Source organism: Heterocephalus glaber, unplaced genomic scaffold, assembly GCF_053883595.1.
Source record: "Heterocephalus glaber isolate CG9 unplaced genomic scaffold, H.glaber_assembly_v1.0 deba00001481, whole genome shotgun sequence".
Lineage (NCBI taxonomy): Eukaryota > Metazoa > Chordata > Mammalia > Rodentia > Bathyergidae > Heterocephalus > Heterocephalus glaber.
The window spans coordinates 1,728,806-1,751,601 of record NW_028258317.1 but is presented as its reverse complement, the minus strand read 5'-3'; the positions used below and the strand labels follow the sequence as shown (position 1 = coordinate 1,751,601).

General features: G+C 43.6%; 1 protein-coding gene, 1 non-coding gene and 1 pseudogene across 10 annotated transcripts in view; 2 read left to right on the top strand and 1 right to left on the bottom strand.

Moving 5' to 3' along the window:
- The window catches only part of Palm2akap2 (PALM2 and AKAP2 fusion), a 504,788-nt gene that overhangs the window by 309,702 nt on the left and 172,290 nt on the right, over positions 1-22,796 (top strand). The window lies entirely within an intron of this gene.
- Positions 1-22,796, top strand: part of LOC147825785 (PRELI domain containing protein 3B pseudogene) — a 46,301-nt pseudogene that overhangs the window by 8,550 nt on the left and 14,955 nt on the right. Inside the window, exon 1 of the transcript XR_015439965.1 lies at positions 1-22,796. This exon is cut by the window's left edge and continues 8,550 nt beyond it; it is cut by the window's right edge and continues 14,955 nt beyond it. The product of XR_015439965.1 is annotated as a PRELI domain containing protein 3B pseudogene (transcript).
- LOC147825786 (small nucleolar RNA U13) lies at positions 21,491-21,591 on the bottom strand. The gene has a single exon (XR_015440173.1). It is a non-coding gene; the product is annotated as a small nucleolar RNA U13 (small nucleolar RNA).

Sequence of the window (22,796 nt, the reverse complement as noted above, 5' to 3'; positions counted from 1 at the left end):
GTGGAAAAGCAGACGTACACAACACATAAATAAGAAAATGTGGCTATGTTCTAATAAACTTTATTTACAAACCAGATGGCAGGTCTGATTTGGTCTGTGGGCCTGTAGTTTGCCAATGTAGTTTGCCAGTGCCTGGCCGAGGACAGGGCCTGGCACATAGTAGATACTTAGTCATCAGGCTGGAGAGTTAGCTCAGTGGTTCTGTGGCCTGCCTCACAAGCGCAAGGACCCAAGTTCGATCCCTGGTACAAAAAAAAAAATTTAGATACTTAGTCAAAAGTTTAGAAGTTATGGCATGAAAGAATGAAGAAGGAACAGATGTGTTACCACCTGAGAACTCTCACAGAAAATTGTGTTCTTGAAGGACATAGGATAAATGAAATCAGATGGGGAGTTATCATCATTGGGGTTTCATGATGGATTGTTTTTACGTCTTTGAAAGTGGAAGGTACCTTGATGATGGAAACACAAATGGTCCCTGTATACTGTTCAAAATGCAAGCTTGAATTTAACAAAAGTTTCATCCAGTATAAAGTGGAGGAAATGCAAGGACATCATGTCCTTGTCAGAAGTGCTGGGGATGTAATGACTGGGTTGTCCTGGGTGCCTAAGCATTTGGCCGAAGAGTGTGGGGAGCTATGTTTTGCCTGATCCATTCTACACTGTAGGTGGGGCTGGGCTTTCTTTTTGTGAGTCTCATCAGTCAAAATACTCTTTGATGAGTGGACCTGTGAGCTAGAACCATGATAGCACATTACACAACCCACAGCCCTAGGGTGTGCAAACAGGGACAAATCTAGGAGCATATGAAAAGCTAGATACTTACCTCCATCTTCACTGTTGTTGCACAGTTAAAGAAAATAATGTTCATGTAAAGCAATAGGTAAGCTGGAAGTGGACAACAAATGTTAATTTATTTGTAATAAGAAAGTGTCAGTGATCCTCCCAAAGTTCTCAACTTTCCCAGATGTAAAGATAAGCTTTTCAGGTGTGGTTCAGAACTAATATGAAAAGGAAAGCACTTTGCCATCCTTCGGGTTTATGACTGCTTTTGTAGCACCTTGAACCATATGAAATTGCTATTTTGTAAGTCAATAATGTTGAATATTTACCGCTCATATAGTTCAACCTAATATTATTCTGGGGATCACTTCTCACCACAGAAGGCAAACGCCTATCACATGAACTCTAATTATAGCAGGAGGAATTTAGATGAGAAAATTAGAACTTTGCAAGAGAACATAGTTCAGCTCTACCAAGGGAGACATAGGTATCTTCCTGGGGAGGGTGGGGACTTCCTTTAATCCATTGACCCTGGGTGGTTGACATTGCTATTATTCTGCTTTTTTACATGAGAAAATTGAGGTAAGGAGACAGTAATACCTTGCTCAATGTAGCAAGGCTGAAAATTGGTTGGGGAAGGGGGGTCCAGGGGACACATTTTATACTCAGCTGTCCACTTTGTACCACACGGAAGGTTCTATATTGTGAACGTGGTGTGGGGACACCCCTGAGATTGGACACAGAAAGATTTGGGAAATGGAACCATTGGTGCAAGGAAAGACAAAATGGCACCAGTTCTTGTTTTGCACCTTTGCCTACTCAAGCAAATGCTAGGTAATAACACCGCCTTCTGGGTGCTGGGAGGCATCTCTGAAGCATTTCCTTACCAAAAGAGAAACAGAGAGGGATGTCACCTGTTCTCTTATCTGTTCTTGAAAGAGTCCTGTTGTTCTGCCTGGCAGGTTTTCCTTCTCTAGTTATATAAAAGATTAACAGAATTGCCCGGGCTCTGTAACGTCTTGGAGTGGCGTGCCATTCTCTGACAAAGCAAGGAGGGGGGAGTCATTGTTGATGATGAGTGTGTTGTTATTGTCATTATTTTACACATATCATAACAGCTAAGAGGAACAATGCGCTAGTGTTGTGTGGGTGCCTTTTGGTCTAGGGGATGCCATCCTTCTGCAGCTGCTGATAGATTGCACTGACTCCCCAACAGTTCTCCCTAGTTTGTACCAGTTCTTCCTGCTTTTTTCAAATAGGGTTAAATCCTCCATGCTATTTTCAACACAGAAGAGCAAAGATTTGCTATTTAGAAATCAATATTACAAAATCTCTAAGAGATCATCTAGGGAAGAAGTCACAAAATGGTTATGTGTAGGCTGAATCTGCCTAGAGTTATGTTACTTTACCTGCAAGTATTTAAAAGTCATTTTGAATTCACTGTCAATAATAATTAAGAGAATTCTTATTTTCTAAGCATGGGCTTCCAACTTCTCTTTATAATTTAAGTCTCTAGCAACAGTAGGCTTGTTTTTCTACCTGGAGATTTCTAGAGCCGATGGTGACTGGCACTTTTAGATGAACTATACTCTCTCATCCACCACCAATATTATCTCACTCCTAGCCGGCTTCCTGTATTTATATCATCTGATCACCTGTCTGGCCCTTGTTGACATTTGAGTTTGTGACCCTTAATCTACCAGAATCCACTCATTTTGTGGGCAGGTTGAATGACTCTTAGATGGGATTTACTCATAGCAAGATTATAGCAGAACTATAACTGGAGGTAAAGTCCCATGAACTCTGAAAGAATGAAGGCTTGCACTGTGTTTGGATTCAAATCCACTAGAGGCAATTTTAGTTCTCAACAGGCTATCAGCAGAAAGATAATACCAAAACCAGATGTCTTTGCTACAAAAGTTGCATGACTTGTTATATATTAGCAAAAGACTGGTGCGCTCACATACAACTGAAGTGAAAAAAATCATCTTATAACAGTTTATAGCCTATAGCTTATTCCTCTCTATATTTCTTAAGATTAAATGAACAACGTAAAATTTTAAGGAATTTAGTGGGATCATGTGTTCATGATAAAAGGTTTCATTCCTGGAAAAATAAACAAGAACTGTGTTATCAATAGCTGAGTACTTCTGGGAACTTCTATTCTTCTATTCTATTCTTTTCAATTCTTCTTAGTAAAAATAAGAAGCAAAACCCATCTTTTTAAATTTAAATGTGAACTGTTTCTCCCCTCTTAGTTTGCACTCTTTCACTATGTCCCTGAGGGTTTATGTTCACAAACTAGTAATATTCTTTAATGTTCACTTGCTTTTCTTCTTAAAACTATAATGAGCACCTAAGTTTGGCTATTCATGGAACTGGTAATTCAGAGAATTCAAACAGGGATCTTTCCTTCTAAACCTCATCATCAAAAACCAATGCAATCTAGTGTCTGTTTGCTTATTTTAATTTTAACCAAAGACTAGTCAAATTTAAGGTGATAATTATATTTTCCAACTATTTTTAAGTCATTAAATATTGAAAATATGAGGCACAGACTTACTTTGTCTTAGTTACTTTTCTCTCATTGCTGAGACAAAATACCTGACACACAAGGTTAAAGGGAGAAAGATTTATTTAACTCACAGTTTGTAGAGGTTTCAGTCTATAATCAGCTGTCTCCAAGGCAAGGTGGCATGTCAGATAGGCATTGTGAGGAGAAACAGTTCATGGTGGGGAGAAGGTAGCAAAGCAAGCAAGGGATGCCCTCAGCTCTTTCGATACCTTATGTCTTATCCAGGCTACTTAGAGCAGGTAGCACCCACACCCTTAATTCTAGTGCCCTTGATCCTAGCATTGCACTGTGAATTAATCCCAGCATCACAAACTTTAGATGCAGCCACCTCTGAAAAAGCCCCACCTATGACTGCATGAGGCTTTGGGGAGACATCTAGACACAAACCATCACCCTATCAGAGTCCTTGGCTGAGCCAGAGAACAACCTGAAGGTGAAATGAATTCTGTAGTCAGTGTGAATTGTCTATACCATCAGAATCTGCTGACTCAAATTCCATTTCTTAAAGATCTTGTCCAGATCAGTGTATAAGAATAGGCTCTGCCTTCTCTAAAGACTCAGAGACTCAACATGCCTTTATTTAGTTTTCTCCAACACTTCGGACTTTTGGGGTATCGTTTTAAATATTTTTGCCCTGTATATATACCAACCTGCATACCATTATTTAATGTTTTATCTCATTTTTGTGACTTAAAATTACTTAAAAGGTAACTTTACAATACTACCTTAAAGCTGGGCATGATGGTGCATGCCTATCTCAGCTGAGGCAGGAGGATTGCTATGAGTTTGAGGCCATCCTGGGCTACATAGTGAGTTCAGTGCCAGCCTGGACTACATAACGAGACCTATCTCAAAACACCAAACAAACAAACAAACAAGAACCACTACCTTAAATAGCTATCACATGCTATTAAAGGCTCAAATGAAATGTAAAACTCAAAATAAATGTAAATCATCATTAATTTCCAGCTGCATATATCTGACTGATATTATGTGTAGTTACCTGAAACCAGCTCTCTCATATTAAATGGAGGAAATAGGTTAGAGAAGAGTCAAAAATAGCTTTTATCTGTTTAATAAAACTAGATGAAAGAGAATCAAAATGGTAATAACCTTCTTGATATGTAAGTCAGTATTACATCATTCCACCGCATAGCCCTAAACTTTGGCTAACAATGCCTTGCTGTTTGTATTCCCTTTTAAAACCCCAATTCCTCATTTAGAAGAGTAGTGAGAGGAATAAGAATTGACTTGGTCAAAGTGTCAGGAAGAGCAGAGGCAAAGCTGGGATTCATACACAGGTCAGGGTGATTTCAGATTGTACTAGACCAGGTGTCTGTCCCACTGGCCCTTTCATAAGGAATGAGTCAAATATGTAAGCAGTAAACTTCAGCTCTTCAGTGAGATCCTGATCATTTAAATAGACAAAAGTAACATCTGTTCAGCTAGAGAGCTGTCTTTTGCTTAGCAGTTTTCACCCACAGAGTCTGATCTGATTGGGCTGCTATTGTGTTGTTTGAGCAAAGTGAGTGTCCAGATAGGAGTTTTCAGAGGGGCAGAGGTGATGGAGGGTACAAGCACATGTGGTCACTGATGAGCCCTGTGATGGCTGCATCACAAGGCAAGCTTACACAGCAAGGGTGCCTGCTCAGAAGACTTCTTGGTTGGTTCTTGGAGAGTCAGGAATTTACTAATGCAAACTTCTAACTGGCTCACCATGAAGGACATAATGGGAAAAGAATCATTCAAGCACAATTTCCTTCCCTTCCTTTTCCTTCCTTCTCCTTTTTTCTTCTCTTTTCTATTGAATGAGCCTGTTTTTTCCCCTGAGATGCATTCCCACCTGTTTTAGTCTGTTTTCTGTTACTATAAAAAAATACTTGAGACTTGATAATTGATAAAGGAAAGAAGTTTACTGTGCTCACAGTCTGCAGGCTGGGAAGTGCTAGGATATAGCAGTGGCATGGGTGAGGAATGGTAACAACTTATTCTCTTGGGAACTAATACAGTCACTAGATGGCACGAACTCACACCTCTGGGGAAACTGTCTTAATGACCTGATCAGTTCTTAAAGCCCTCACTATCTAACCTGCTACCATGGCAAGCAAATTTCAACATGGGTTTCAGAGGGGAGAAACTATATTCCAACCATAGCATCACCTATAGGTAGAGTTAAACTTTTTAAAAATTCATTCATTCTCCAAGGAAGCACCTTACTGTCACTGTCCAGTTGTCCTTTCTTACTTGTTGCACATTAGAATCTGGGACATTTTCTAAAAAACAGACTGATACACGTGCCTCACTGCAGAGATTCTGATTTAATTGGTGTGGGGATGCCTGGGGCATTTATTAAGTGGCTTCTGGTGATTCTCCTTAGCGACTAGTATGGAAAACAGTAGCACAGAAGAGCCTGGGGCAGGAGGAGCAGGTCCAGTGTAGAATCCTCCTCATTTTGACACTGCAAGCCATGGGAAAATGGACTTTGGTTCAGGAAGTAAAATCCCAATTCTGTCATTGGCAGATGCACAACCTTAGACAATTAATTTCAATTCCCCAAGCCTCAGTTTCCTTCTCTGTAAGATGAAAAGAATATCCACATTGCAGGGCTTCTATTAAGAATAATATAAAGTCTTTTCTTTTTGTTTTTCTTTCCATTAAGTTTATTGGTACATTTTAGGTATACAGTACAGTTACATTCATCATTAGGATCTTGTACCTTTACATGACGTATCTTGGTTCTTACTTTTTCCCCATTCCCCTGCCCTCCCTTCACCCACCCCACCCTTTCCTATTTACAAAGACTTTGTTTCCATTTTTTCCTTTTCTCATATTTTTTCTTTTCCCTTCTTTCCTTTCTCCTACTCTTCCCACTTCCCCTACTCCTTTAGACCCTTTCTTCCTGTAATGGAGGCAGTTTAGTGGAAAAGTACTATAGAAAAAAGAAACCATGGAAAAATCAGGTCAAGAGAAAAATAAGATGAAACTAGAGGACTTGATCTAGCAGGCATTACTGAATCTCTCCCCCCACCCCCTCTCTCTCTGTCTCTTTTTCTGGTGCCGGGGATCAAACTCAGGACCTTATGCTTGCCAGGCAGGCATGGGACCACTGAGATAACCCCCATGCCCCCACTTCTTTTTTAGCATTTCAGTTTATAAAATGTACAACATAATACTACTTTATCAACCAAACCACTTAATTCTAAGATCGTGAGTCCTTTTTTAGAAAAACAAAAACATGAGATTATAAAATCAGTATTTTGAATATGAAGGGACCCAAGGGCTGAGCTCTGATCCAGTTATGTTATTCATTGTGTGACTCAGTCCGTTTTACTCCCTTGGCCCTGACTTTTGGATCTGTAAAATGAGTAGCTTCACTAAAAGACAATTAGGGTGATTCTCTGGGTGACTCTGTGTCTTGGGTTTTATTCTATAATTTAAGGAGGAAGGAAAGAGACAACACCAAGAAAGACAAACACTGGGATGGGGTGGTTTTCCTAAAAAGTACTTAAGTTCCTGTCCTTTAAAAGCCAACTATCCGCCACTTGGCCTGGCCCTGAGCCCCTGGCTAAATCCCCTCCACTCCCTCTCTCCAGACCCTTGGAAGCCAGTGGCCATTTTCCCGTGTATGAAATTCAGTCAGGGAATTCCTGCCTGACCAAGACTTGATTTGTGATGTTCCAGGGTTGAAAATAAGAGTCTGGATTCTCATTTCAAAATATAAAGAGTGGCCTTGCCTGAGATCTTAGCGTCCCACTGTCTCCTAACCCTGAGGGTCTTGGCAAATTGACAGACTCACTCACTGCAAGTCTCCTGGGGAGTGAATACACCGGCACATCCAGCTGCTCCCCTATTTCAGATGGCTTTGCCAAAGGAACCCTGGGTATTTGAGCCACAGCCCAACAGTGCTTCCCTCCACAGACAGCAGATACCTCTGAAAAAAGACAGGCATCGGGTCTTGTTCTCTCTTGTAACCCCCTGCCCCATGGCTGCAAGTCCAATGTCCTGCAACTGAAATCAGCAAACTCATTCTCTCTGGAAGAGTTTAGGGAGCCTTTATGCTCTATAGTACATCACAACAGATGTCTAAACACCAGGGTCAACACCAATGCAAAGAGTTTTTAAAACTATAGGTAGACAGTTGGTCATGAAAGTTCCCTGGATCGATGGGTTAGCTGAACTTCAGTCAGCTGAGGACAGTTTGCTTTCAGGTCTTCTCATCTTCCAGGAGAAAACTTGCCTCACTGCATGTTAGAAGGAGCAATGGGAACTTTCAGATCATCATTTACTGAAGGTATAGAAACGTCTATCTGGTCTTGCCAATGCACACCCCTCCCTCACAAGAGCAGCAGTTTCTGCCTGGTGCTTTTCCTCTTAGCATGATCCAACTTTTCTCTCTGAAATTCAAAATTTGCTCAAATTTAACTTTCTCCTCCATTTTCCCTCTCCACCAAACCCCACTTCCCACCGAAACTTAACAAAAATTCTTCTATCTGCTCTTTGGAACCTATAGGTTAAAGTCAATGAGAAATTTACATTATAATCATAGCATTACAGCCATGTTAAACTTGCTATATTATGTCAACTTGCAGGAGCTAGTTTTAACACTAAAGGTTGTAGACATTAACTTCCAGGAACCAACAGCTGACTCATGTTCACAGCGACCAGGCATATTCTTCCTTGTTTTCTACAGTTAAGTCTAGGGTGGTAGTGAATACATCCATGGTTTTGTAGCTGGGATTGTGGGCAAGATGAACAGGGTAGGGCCAGTAGAGAATGAACTAGGCATGACAGATTTACCCACTTAGAAAGATATCTCCAACCAAGATGACATATTGCACATTGTTTCAGCCTACTTCTTACTGGTGTTCCAGCTGAGTATAAAGCATGGTGGCCATGTTACCTCCAACATGCCAATGGACATCTCCCCACTTTGCCATCCATTCCCCACCTGAGATCAGCCTGTCCATTTATGCATATTTTGGCAGTTTCACATGTAGAAACAGTGCTTGAGGCATAGCAGGAACACTACCCAAATAGACTGTTTTGAAGATGGAGTGTCATATGACAGTAAGCCACATCACATCAAGCTATTTTCTTTGTCTCTTTGTCATTTTTGACTAGTTTCATATTCTTATGGGTACTCAATAAAAAGATCAATTAAACCCTAGCAATAAAGCAGAACAAACAACTGTGAGCCTTGGTAGAGACCCAACAGATGACATTGGCTCATGGCCTGTGTCATTTGTGTGCTGCCCACAGTTACTGATGGAGAAGATGCACTGTTGGATGTGTTAAGTAGTTATAATTGCTACCAACAATGCACAGGAGGGAGAGGGGCAGCTTAAAGTCCTTTGCAAATGCATATTCATGCAATTGCCAGGAAAAAACACCCAGCACTCTGCAGGTGCTGTCCAAGGTCTGGACCATACTGTGCAGTGGCTCAGAGTTAAGGCTCTCAAGTCCAGCTGCTATTTCTTTGTGCCTCCGTATCTTTGTGTGTAGAGTGGCAGTGAGGGCTAAATTTCTTATAAAGAGTTTTTGAACTCTGTCTGGCAAATACTGGCAGAATTAAAGTGTTAGGTATTAGTAGCAATGGTGAGTAACAGCTGCTGTGAGTGCCAAGGAGCAGTATGAGCTGGAATCAGCACCTGCCTCACCTCCCCCAATGCCTTCAGGTTCCTCATCCCTTACCAAGTCAGATGACTGGAGACAGCTCAAGCCCCCATCTCTGGCCCTCAGACCAGTCTGCTCCTTCTGTCTAAAATGCTCTCCCATTCCTATTTTCTCTGATAATTGAAGGCCACACTCATTCTTCAAGAACAAATGTAAATCCAGCTCCTCCAGGATATCTACTCTATTAACTTCAGAAATTCTGGACTTAGGTCAAAGGACCAGAGTATGAATCCTAGCTCTGCAACTTTACGCATGTCATAGTAGTCTGAACTTCATATGTAAAATGGGATGATATTTCTGTCATTCTTGAAGATCTAGCTCTTGTGACAGTTAAATGAGATAAAAGTATTAAAGCATGCAGTATAGTTCAGGGCATTTAATCACAATGGTAGTACAACAGGAATTTGAATTTGAGTATTTGACTTATGCTTTAACGGGGGTGGGGGGCAGCAAACTTTTTTCTGTAAATGAGTAGTGTAAGTTTTGTGGACCATATATATTTCCCAACTACTCAACAAACTATCTATAGACTAGTACATAAGTAAATGGACATAATTGCATTCTAATAAAACTTTACTTACAAAAACAGACAGAGGATCCAATTTGTTCCAAAGACCACAGGAAGGAGTGGCTCCAGGCCAGGACATAGATGGACACATTGCTCCTCAAGGAAAGCAACGTACTAAAAGTTCAAGGGCAGGTGCATAGGGATGTTATGTTTGACCTTTACTATACTGACTCACACAAGGTTTGGTTTCCAATGTTCCAGTGGAACAATGCCAGGGATGGGCCTGGCAGTAGCTGTACCAATTCCCATGAACTTATATGAGAGCTATGTCCCTCGTGGATGTCTGGCCTTTTAGTTTGTGGCTCTTGCTGTGAACATCTACTGGGGAAGAAGGCAGATGGTTTGATTGGGGCACCAGTGTGCCAGCAGGTGTCCTGCAGGAAGAGGCCGAGACAAGGAGCCCAGTGAGGCAGCTACCGCAGGAGCCTTGTGGAGAGTGATAGAGTTGAACCAGTACAGCAAGAAAGGAAGAGGTAGATGGAAGAGATTTGTTTGTTGTTTGTTTGCTTTCCCCCTCTCCAGTGTCCTCTCTACAGTGATCTTTAGGTTTAAGGCAGCCAGCTTAACCAAGTTTGTTGGAACTTCTTTTGGTTTTAGCTCTGGGAGCTCATGTCCCAGGAAACCGCTCAGTCTTGGACACTTTGGGAAAGTTAATCTCCCTGTCTGCCATCAACATCAGCCACCAGCATAGTAAAATCTTGCTATACCTGAGTTTGCACTAAACCAAGGGCTTTGCATCTGAGCACAACTTTGCTCCCGGTAGCAAACTGTCCAGCTGTTTCTATTCCTTCACTCAAAGAAGTTCTCCTGACTGACTAAGGAAAATAATTCTCAGGTCATGGAAGTTCCCTCAGATCCAGTTCTTCAAGGTTGAGATGTGTTTAGGGGGCTGGGGATTTAGCTTAGTGGTCTCACTGCTTGCTGCACAAGCTCAAGGACCCAAGTTTGATCCCCGGTATCACACACAAAAAAAAGAATATAGAGATGTATTTAGGATGTAATTAACTCATCCAGAGGCTTAGACTCTATATTTTTGCTGGAAGAGAAGGAAGGGTCTCCCAGCCCATTTTTGCTGGACACAGGACATCATTCCTCTATCTGTTTCTCTTCTAGTTAGACTCCATGTGTTGAAGGGAGACGTGTCAAAGAACTGTCATTACCTCCAACATTGACAGAGAAACATGTAAAACCTTGAATTATGGAATCCTTATTAAATTAGATTCTCATCTGTCCCAGAAAAGATGTTTATTAATAAGATCAGAAGTCCCAAACATGTGGCATTGAACAAGTGACTTTCTTTTTCTGATTTATGAAGTGGGATTAGCAATCTCTACCACAGATTTGTTTTGAGGATAAAATTTAAAATGTCTCATCCACAGAAGGATTAAAAGTGGGAACTTGAAGATGTACACCACTGTTCACTGCAGCATTATTCCCAGTAGACAAAAGATGGAACAAAACCCAACTGTTCATCAAAATAGACATGATAAGATAAAAAAAAACTAGATAACAAAGTGTGGTGTGTCCATACAATGGAGTGTTATTTAGCCATGAAAAGGATGGATTTTTGATACATGCTACAACATGGAATGGACTGTGAAATATTGTACTATGTTACATAATCCAGATGAGAAAGAGACAAAGTTATTCTATTTATATGATACTCCAAGACTAGTTAAATCCATGGAGACGAAAATAGGATGGGGTGATCAGGGACTGGAGAAGGGAAGAGTGGGAAATTATTGTTCAGTGGGTACAGACTTTCTGTTTGAGATGATGGAGAACTTCGAGAAATGGATATGGGTATGGGTGCACATCAGTGCAAATGCACTTAATGTTGCTGAACTATAAACATAAGGGTGGTTAAAATGATACATTTTGTTACATATATTTTACTACAATAAAGAATAAATGCCTGGGCATTGAAAAGAAAAAAAGTTACAGGAAAATATTAAGATGCTACTAAGTGTTGAGTTAAGAAGTGAGTTCACATTTTAACTAGAAATAGTTAAGGGAGGATCCTCGGAGGAGATGACATTTTGGATGGAATTTATAGAATGAGGAGACCAGGCAAAGAAGGAGGCAGAATCAGGCAGGAGGAAGTGTGTAAGCAAACCTCCAAGCTCCTATGTGTTGTCACGTAGATCTGGTGATGACGTTATGTTCTGTTCTGTTTCCTGTTGTACACCCAAGGCAGGGCCAGGTTTCAAGGGTCTTGGAATCTAGGCTGACCTGTTTAGTTGGCAGGCAGAGCAAGGCACTGGGCTTGTGTGGGCAGTGAGGATGGCAGGGACAGTGCTTGCAGAAAAGTTAACCAGAGGCGTTGAATGAAATGGACTGAGGTGCAACCAGTGGCTAATGGGCAGCCAGGGCACTGCTGCAGGAGTCTTAGACTAAGCTAGGATAGTAGCCACTGAGCAAAAGAAAAGAAGGGGTAGAGACCAATTTCAAAGGAGACTTCACAGACTTTAGATGTGGGGAGAGAGGAAAGAGATACTGTGTTTAAATGTCTAGAAGCGGAACAGCTTTGCCTTGGAGCAAGGTCAACCACATTCTGTTACTAATGGCACTGCTTAGGACCTATGTGACCTTGGATAAATTATGTAGTCACTCTGTCCTCAGTTTTCTCATCTGTAACATAAAGATGAATGACATAATAGCACATCTCTCACCAAATTTAAATGAGTAAATATTTGTAAAGTACTTAAAATAGTATTTGGCACAGAATATATGCTTGCTGTTTTTATCTATTAAATCTGAGAAGTTGGTATGTTGATGTCTGTCACCATTTTTTTGTGTATTTGAATTATTTTCAAGTATGACATGAAAATAAAGTACTTTCAAAAAGGACATTGCTAAGCAGTGCTTCTCAAATTGTAGCATGCATGCATGTGAGACATTCAGCAGCCTTGTTCAGATGCAGATTCTGGCCGAGCAGGTCTCAGCTGGATCGATGGTCCTGGATCTCTAGCTGGTTCCCAGGTGATCTGACATTGCTGGGTGGCTGGTCACTCCTTGTGCAGTGCAGTCATTGAGGAATGGAGGTCCACTCAGGTCAGAACTAGATTCTGTTCTGGACATCCTGGGAGGCATAAAAGATCAGCCTCATTGAGTAACTTAGAACAAAATTAGAAGCTATGTGTGGTGGCACTCAACTGTAATCCCAGCACTTGGGAGACTATGACAGTGGGATCATGAGTTCAAGGCCAGCCTGAGGAACATAGTGAGACCTATCTCCAACAAAAAAAGAAAAGAAAAGAAAAAAGTAATTAAGTTGACTCTCTGTATCCCTAAGTTCCACATCCATGGATTCAACTAACTTAGGCTTGAAAATATTTGGGGGAAAAATTGTGCCTATACTAAACATGTGCATATTTTTTTTCTGATCATTATTCCCTAAAGAATGAAGTATAACAACAGTTTGCATATCATTTATGTGGCATTTAATACTGCATTAGGTATTATTGCATTATATCTGGGAGAATGTGGATAGGTTATATGCAAATATGCCATTTTATGCCAGGGACTTGCACATCTTTGCAGTTTGGTATTCTTGGGGTCCTGGAGCTAATCCTCATGTGTTCAGAGGGCTGCTGAATGTATTATTGTCATTGTTGTCACTGTTACACATCCACGTGCAGGTATTGCTCAGGATCAGTCTCTGTTGAGGTGACTGTCAGACGGTAGCTCGGCCTAGAGTCACCATGAGGGCTTCCTCGCTCGCATGTCTGGTACCTGGTGCTGGCTGTCCCCTGGGACCGCAGCTAGAACATCTCTCCAGTCTACCCATGGCTTCTCCACGTGGCAGGATCTCTTCATAGCTCAGCTTGGCATCCAGGTTCCAAGAGCAAGTTCCCAAGAGAGACAGCCAAGCAGAAGCAATATCACCTCATCTAGCCTAGATATCCTCCACCACCTCACAGTGTCACCTCTGTCAACTTCTCTTTGTTAGAAGCAGGACACCAAGGCTGCCCATATCCAAGAGTATACAGTTAGACTCCATGTGTTGAAGGGAGACGTGTCAAAGAACGGCAGACATGTCTTAGGACCTCCACAAGGGCCAGGGATTTAGCTCAGTGGTTCTGCCGCCTGCCTTGCAAGCATAAGGACCTGAGTTCAGTCCCCAGCAAAAAAAAAGAAAAGAAAAGGACCTCCGCGGGAGGTGCTTAAGGAAGCTTGGAGCCGAGCCTGGTAGCCTATAATCTCATGCAAGACCAGTGTAGGCTACACAGTGAGTTCAAGGACTACATAAGCAAGACCTTGTCTCAAAAGAACAAAACAAAACAAAACCCAGAAAGCTGTGAACAAATGTACCAGGAAAAGTTGACATGGTTGCGTTTCTCTTCTTCGGTGGGCAGATGACTTGTGAGTATCTGGGAACTATCTCTCTCACTAGATGATAAGCTTGTGAAAGCAGGATGTGGTCTCTTTCTCTGCTATAGAGAGGGTTTGACACAGAAAGGGACCCAATGAATATGTGGGACATGTGAAAGAATGGGAAAGGAATTAAGGACCAAGGCTGTGGGGCCTGAAGGGAAAAAATACAGGGATTCTAGGAACCTGCTCAGAACTGGCCTCTTGGGCACTTCCCTGGGGAAAGGGACTCCTGCACTTGTCAGAGGCCACTGGGGTCTTGGGGGTCTGTCCGGGCCTACAGCTTTAGGCCTTCATAGGACCAGTAGCTACTGCAGACCTGGGTCTTCTGGGAAACTTCCCTCCTGATGCTCACTGAATGGAAACTGAAACTGGAATTTCAGGAGAAAAGAAAGTCAACAGGGGCTCGTTTGATTACCATGGTCTCTCATTTTGAAGCAGCTCCCTCCATTTCCTGTTTATGGCCGAAGTCAGAGCAGAAGTGACCAGAGCTCTCAGGGGAAGCCTTTCTCTGGAGATTTTGAGCTAGGTCAGCAACAGGAACCAGTTAGGACTCTCCTGAGACAGAAGCCCTCATTTCCCAGCCAGTCTGGCAGGTTTGTTCACACCCTGAAAGCTGTAGGCCCCCAGTCCCAGCTCCTAGCTACTCCAACACCCCAAGTTGCTGGGGACTCTGTGAAGTCAGTGGGGGCAATTAGGAGGCAGGCCCTAAGAGTCTTGATATGATTATCAGGGCTCACTGAGCAGCTCTGTTAGGCTTTGCAACACCCAATGAGTCTGTCAGTAAGATTCTAGAAAGGCTGTCTTGTCAGACATATTTTAGGATATCTGTGTATCAGAATGTTTATTTCTAGTTTGGCGTGGTGGCTCAGGCCTGTAATCCCAGCAGTCTGGGAGCCTGAGGCAGGAGGATCACAATCTTAAGCCCAGCCTGGGCAATTTGGTGGCTTAGCCAGACCTTGTCTCAAAGTAAGAAATCAGAAACATAGGGCTGGGCTCAGTGCAAAAGCCCTGGGTTCAATCCCTAGTACCTAAAAAACAAATAAGCCATACAACCAGAATCTGTTTCAGGATTTTTTCCAGAGACAGAGCACAACCCCTTGGTTTTCAGGGAGTGATCCAGTTTGTGTGCTGGAGTTTGACACAGCCAGAGACATGGAGTGTTAGAAGCTGTGCAGGAAGGTGGCAGGAAAGCAGCTGAGTAACCACGGGATTGTAAAACGCAAGGACTTCTGACCTGACAGTTCTTCCCTGCACACCCTCTGGCATTTGTGTGTACACACATACACACACATGTGTACATATGTGTATATACATACATTACATACATGTGCATGCATGCACACGTGCACGCCAACATGCACACATGCATGTGCCTCCTGGAAGGGCCTCTCTGAAGATGGGCCAAGCCATTTCAGCTACATCTGAAATACAAGATGCCAAGAGTATTCCAGGCTGAAGGAACAGCCCTGGAGAAGGCTGTGCGGCTCCACACCCGGTCTTCTGGGCCAAGCTCCTGCACTCTCAGCCCCTTCTGCTACCTCTTCTGCAGGACTGGGAGCCTCTCGCCTGCAGCACCCTCAGCTCTTCCAGTCGAACCTTCCAGTGCCTTTCTCATTCACTCTAACTTCTGAGTGTCATTCACATCCACAAGGCGTACCAGATACCCAGTTTGCCTCATGCACTCAGGGGCAGGAAATACCACTCGATTAGACAAGTGCTGTTGGCCTCTGAGCCCCGGTACTGCAGGTCTGGCAGGCAGTCCAATCTCAGTCATTCATGGGGCTCCCTTCAGCCCCGGGTTGCACACAGGTGCCATGCTCCCTGGGGCAGCCACTGTCACTGTCTTCAGGGCTTTGTCCTGGGATGCTGTTAGCCCCTTCAGGGCTGAAGTCTGAGAGGCCTCTGAGCCATGTTGGGGACAGGAGCCCAGGCAGCCCCTGGCTGTGGTGTCCAGCTCCCCACCCTACCACAGTGCTGGTTTCCCACCTCCTTCCCACCAGGGTGCCCTATTGCCTCCCCTCTGCTGCCCCTGGGGGAAAAGTGCACACCCCTTAATAGACTTAGCTTAATTTCTTATAGTGAAATTTGGTCTTTGCAAAAGATCTCAAGGCGCACTGACCCAAAGCAGCTTTAATGGAAGTCCTTCCTCACTCCAGCTACTGGAGTGCTAAACCCTGCCACCTGCTAGCCATGGACAGCGGGCAGACATGAGGGAAGTGGCCGCACAGATGTTTCCTAGACCTTCCCTCTCGGGTCTCTCTGTTCTCAGGGATGTAATGCATCCAGCAGGGAACTCGAGCCCCTGGGAACAATATCTCTATCTGTGGGGAAGGATCAGACTTCGCATTCTTCTTTTTAAATTCCTGATTCATCCCAAAAGAATTCTTTTGTGAAGCACAATGAAAAAGTGTCATTAGAAAAATGAAATTTAAAAGAAGACTTAGAGCATACAGGTACACATTTATGAGGAGCAGTAGTAGTAGTATTAGATTCACAAAGTGCCATGAAGTTCCCTAAGCAGAGTCACCTTGTCACAGACCAGCTACTTGCTCTGGAGGGGCTCAAGTTGGTGAACCACACATTCTGAGAAGCCCTGCTTCTGGAGTATTCTGGAGGAAGGACAGAGCCTCCTAACTTCTAAAAATGTAGGACATAGTGAACTGTAGACCCTTCAAGGGGTCAAAGTAGAAGTTGAAGTAGGTACAGCCTATCCTCTGTGGGATGGAAAACTAAAATTCAGCCTCCTCTTCTAGCTGCCTACAGTGAGACAGGTTTACCCCTTAGCAGGCTGGCTCTGGTACATCCCAGCTCTGCCACTGCAGCCTTGACCAGGATATTAACAGCTCTGAGCCTCAGTTTACCCATCTGTCCAGTTGGTGTGATACTACTTCATAGGGTTTTGTGAAGACTGATAAATTAACAAGTATATAATAATATAGAGCTGTGCCTTTGGCAAAGACTAAATCCTTGCTAATATTAACATTTTCCTTTAGTTGTTGTTGGTGGTGGTACATGCTTGTAATCCAGCACTCTAGGAGGCTGAGGCAGGAGGATAGCAAGTTCAAGGCCAGCCCCAGTCAACATAGTGAGATTCTGTCTCTCTCTCTCTCTCTCTCTCTCTCTCACACACACACACACACACACACACACACACAGCCCAGAAAAGAAAAAAATTTAAAATGGGCTAGGAATCTAACTCAGTGCAGAGGCCTTGGATTCAATCCTCAGAGCTGAACAATAAATAAATAATAAATACAATAAATAATATAATTTTTAAAACATTTTTTCCTAGAAGTAAAACTTCAGGAGTATGGGGATTCTTATTCCCTGGTACGCTAGGTCCATGACAAGAACATAGTAGATATTCAGTAACTATCTAAGCAGTGAATGAATCCTTCTCCTTGTCCATGCTGAGCTTCACATCTCTTTGTTTACACCATTCTTAGCCCTTGTTTACAGAGAAGGGGCGCTGTCTTTGCTCTTGGGGCTAATATCCAGCTTTGGTGTCTTTAGTATATTTTCCAAGCTGCAGGCCATTAGGAGGTTTTGTCTACAAAACCCCACGCATTCAAGGAAGGCTTGAATTGCCTCTCAGGTCTGGGCTTTCTTGTGCAGGGTGCTGAAGACTGGGCTCAAGATACATTTTTATAGGGCCAGGGATTAGCTCAGTGGTTCTGCCGCCTGCCTTGCAAGCACAAGGACCTGAGTTCGATCCCTGGTACCAGAAAAAAAAAGAAAAAGATACATTTTTATGGTGTATAAAGCCAGGTCTTTTGAGCTAAGACTTAAGAGCCTCCAAATTTGAGTTTCAGCTCATGCTTCTGGATATATAACTCACTGTACACTAAATGGCCCCAGCTGGGACTCTTTGTTCTGCACTGAGCATGCTCTTCCTCCAAGTTGTTCTTTGCAGCGCCTGTGGATTGAGAATTTGCTCATCCTACCAAGCTGGTCTTCAAAGCTGCCCCCTCCCCAGACCCATCTCTGATTCTCAGCCCGAGTTGATGTCTCTCCTTTTAATAACTCTCTCTTTTTACGCCTAGTCTACTAAGGTAGACTTCCTTAAGGACAAGGGGCCACATAGTGAACAACTGAATAGCATCACTGCTTACCGCAGGGCCTTGCATACAAACAAATATTTCCTGGCGGAGGTTGGAGGTGGGCTCCCACCTGCAAGTGGGGGAGCAGCAGGCTTCTCTGAGGCACCCAAGCATAGGTGTACTCAGAAGGAAAGGAAAGCCCCATGCCAGCTTCCCTGCACCCTTTCCATCTCACCACTCCATCATCCGGGCATCCTGTGGGCAGGCTGCTGATATAGGAGGACAGTGGCCCCAGTGTGAAAGGCTGTGCGAGCATAAATTATTGCTCAGTCTGGAATGAGCCAAGGGAATGTGGCCCGTGCAAGAAGCTGGGAGACAGGCTGACAGGTTGGGCCACCAGTGCAGGCTCTGGCTGGCTGATGACCTTCGGCATGCGTTTAACTTCTCAGAACTGCTGATACTTTGTCTTTATAATGAGGGCAACGTTGGTACCTTCCCTAGCCCTTGCCACCAGGTATATAATGAAAGGGAAGCCCAGGATGCCATGTGACCCATCTGCAGAGAGTTCCACACAGATAATCATCTTTGCAAATTCTGGCACAGGTTGTGAGGACAGAAGGTTCACAATATTACATGCCCCTGGGGACCATGTGCTTTGCTATCTCCCTGTGTCTCACCACAGAATTACATGGATTAAACAGCATGGGAAAGGGACTTAAAACACTGGTCTCTAATGTATAGTAGGTGTTCAATAAACATCTGAGCCATGAAAGAAGCCATCTTTTATTCATGCTAAATGGAACTCTTCCATATTTATACCATTATTATTTTTTTTTTTTTGGTACTGAGGATCGAACTCCTTGGATCCTTCCGCTTGCAAGGCAGGTGGCGGAACCACTGAGCTAAATCCCCAGCCCCGTTTATACCATTCTTAACTCATTTTTACAGAGAAGGAGAGGTTTCTCCTCTGGGGCTCACAAAATACAAACAAAGACTCAGTAAATACAAAGTATCAGTTGGAATAAATAATCCATGAAAGAAACTCAAGGTGGGTTTCTAGGCCACAGGCACTGTTGGACTTTAGTAGAATGGTTCAGCTTTGCATCCTGTTTTTTTTAAAAATTTGATTTCCCTTTTATGACACAAGATGTCACCTTGAATTTATTTATATTCCAGTGATTGACTGTCACACCTGCAGAACCAAAGTCATGGGAGCAGTGGGCGCCTGAGAGCCCTCAGAATTTATTTCTCCCACTGAGGCTTGCCCGACCCCTGCTTTGTGGCAGGCACCATGCATCAGTCAGCTTTCTCTCCAGATGTGTGCTGTAACGAATGACTCCACCAGTGCTGTCTGTCTTGCTCATGTTTTATATTGGATGGAGGTGGCTGTGGCTCAGTTCTAAATGGCTTCATCCAAGGACCCAGGATGAAAGAGCAGCCTCTGTCTGGGACAAAAGGAAAAAGAGTACTAACAAGCCACACAGCAGCTTTTGATATGGCACCTGCAGCTTGTATTTCACTCGCCACAGCAAATCACATCACCAAGCCAGGCGTCAGTGGGGTAGGGAAGTATACTCCTCTTGTAGGGCAGCACCACAAGTTTCTTGGCAATGGTGAGGAAGTGTAATCCTCTTATACAGGAAGCAGAAAATAATGGAAATGCTAATACGATCTGCCACATACTGTCACAAGCGCTACCTAATTTTAGTCTTATGGTAACCCCAGGAGGTCTATATTATTATCCTCGTTTTATAGAATAGAAAATTGAGACTTAGTATGGCTCTCTAACATGCCCAAAACATAGCTGATATTTACCATAACTGCCTGGATTGAAGCTGGCCCAGTGCCTTGCGCTGTGCAGCAACTTCTCAAGGACTCATTTTCCTGTACATGTTGCCATTCAGTAACTATTTATAAAGTATGTGACTGTGCCTGGCACTGCACTAGGCTTCGGAAATATGGTGATGTGTGAAATGGACATGGTCACTACGCTCCTGGAGTCTAGACTCAGACAAGAAGCGTGCAAGGTCTGAGAGGGATGTGCTTCCATGGGAGAGAGGCAGGGTTCAGGGAGCAGCCGTGGCGGGAGGAGCCAGCCAGGGTCAGGGCACAGCATAGAGGACAGAGCTGAAGGACTTTGGCCCATGGCTTTTGTCAAGTCCCTGAGCGCCAAGGACAGTTTCTGACTCAGAATCCTCAGGGCACTCATTGGAGGTCAGTGCAGATGGGCCTGTGCCCAGCCTGTTACCAGTGGCTTATGGCAGGACCTTATCATTGCTTCCTACTACTGTGTCCAAAACCCTTATCAGGCCTGTCCTGAGGCTTTGTCCCTGCCTTATGCACATGCAGAAACCCAGAGACTTCCCCATAAACCTGAGAAACAAACCAAATCTGATCTGATTTTGAATCCGCCCTCTGGCATGCATTGCTAAGATTGCCAAACCACACCACTCTCATTTCCCTAAGTGGTTTTCATTTTAACGGCCGGGGATGGAAGAAGAAGGAAAGAAATCCACTGCCATGGTTTGCAAAATGGGCCAGAATAGTAAGAAAACCACCTTCGTATCGCAGCTCTTTCAGTGCCAGGGCACAGGACCCAGCGCTGTAAGCACCACCAAGTGTGTAGTAAGCAACTGCTTGTCAGGCACAGAGGGCAAATGCACTGGGAGGTGGCCACTTCTCAGTAGGTGAGGCCCCAGAGAATAGCGGGCACAGCCACAGACGGCCACTCTGGGGATGCACAGGCTCCTGAAATTCGAGCAGGTATGTCCCTGGCCAAGCACACCTGTCCCTGTGTCTCTGGCCAAACGTCACATCTCTGAGGGTACGGTCACACACTTCCTTGGACATTTCAGAAAATATCACAGAGCCAAATATGTGTATGTGTGTGTACACACACACGTACACAAATGTATATATATTAGGATTCTACAGAAAAGATAGAAAAAAAAGGATAGATAGATACATATATATATCCTGGAGATAGATATATCTTCTGGAGATACAGCTCAGTGGTAGATTTCCTGCACAAGGCCTTGGGTTCAATACCCAATACCATCACCACCACCAAAAAAAAAGAAAAATAGGAAGAAATTTATTATGAGGGATTGGCTCACTTGGTTATGGAGGCTGGGAAATCCCAGTCCGCTGTCTGGCAGCTAGATACCCGGGAAGGCCAGTGTGCAGTTCCTATCCAAGCCGACGACCAGGACCAGGGAGCTGAGAGTGTAAGGCCCAGCCTGAGTCCACAGGCCCAAGAGCCAGGAGCACCAGGAGAAACAGATGTCCCAGCTGGAGCAGAGACAGCAGCTTGGCCCATCCTCTCTGCTTTTTTGTTTCTTCCCTCCCTCAACAGACTGGATGCTGCCTGCCCACAGTGGCGAGAACAGATCTTTTTACTCAGTCTACCAATCCAAGCGCTAATCTCTTTTAGGAATACCTTCACAGACACATCCAGGAAAAAATTTTTCTTAATGTCAGACAAGGAATATGCCAATGGCATAACAAGATTTGAAGGAGACACATTGCAGGCACATGGCATAAAACCCAATCATCCCATTCATGAATGGAAGAATTTTGTTTTTCCAGACAGGATCAAACTCTGTAGTCCAGGCTGACCTTGAGCTTACTATGTAAGTTCAAGTTGGTTTTGACCTTGCAGTGCTCCTGCCTGAGTCTTCTAAGTGCTGGAATTATAGGGGTGTCCCACGATGCCTGGCCAGAAAAAAATATTTTACCAGCTACGTGGGCATCCCTTAGCCCAGTCACGTTGATACATAAAATTATCAGTCACTCTATGTGTATATATATATATATGAATACTTTTCTTACCCTTGACTTCATATGAAAGCTAGTGATGAACACAGGTGTGCTTTGAGTGTATACTCCCTTTAAACATTCTGTCTTCAGTCAGGCCTGGGGGTACAGGCCTGTGATCCCAGCCCATGGAAGGCTGAGGCAGGAGAATCACTGTAAGTTTGAGGACAGTCTGGGCTACATATGGAGACTCTGTCTCAAAAAACTGAAAAAGAAAACAAAACAAAAAAAGTCCGTCTCGAAAAGGAGCCCCTTCCTGGAGAGATGAGCATGCTGACACAGCCCCAGGCCATGGGCATGGAGCTTGCAAAGAGTGTGCCGCCGCTGATCCTCTGTGACACTTTAATTCATATTACCTCATTTAATCCTCCCAACAGTACTATAAATAAGTATAATTATTTGTCTCATTTTACAGATGAGGAAACGGGCATAAAAAGATGAAGCATTCCAAAGGTCAAACACCCAGGGAGAGATAGAGCTAGGCTTCATATGCAGGCAGCCTGGGGACTTTGATAGAGGATGTGTGGAGCAAGGAAGTGTGGCTCAGCTCTGGAAACCATCACAGAGGAATGACCTTGAGGAAGGTTTTGAAGGATGAGTAGAAGTTTGTTAAGCAGAAAGAATAAATATAGGCTGCTATAGTGAGTGTTTTAGAAAAGCATGTTTTTCTGGAGAGGACGTCTCTGCCTTCCCCAAGCCCAGGTGCTTTCCTGGAATCAAAACAGCAGCAGAACATTAGAAATAAGCAGCATTTATTGAGGCCTTACCCTATTTCTAGGTACTGGATTAATTACTTTATATATATTATCTTATTAAGTCTTCAAATTAACCTGTGAATTAGGCACTACTCATTTGTGTTTTACAGATGAGGAGTCTGAGGTTCGAAAAGGTTAAGTAACTTGGCCAAGGCTATACACATAATCACTTGCTGATGAGCCCAGGTGTAAACCTAATGTGCAACTCC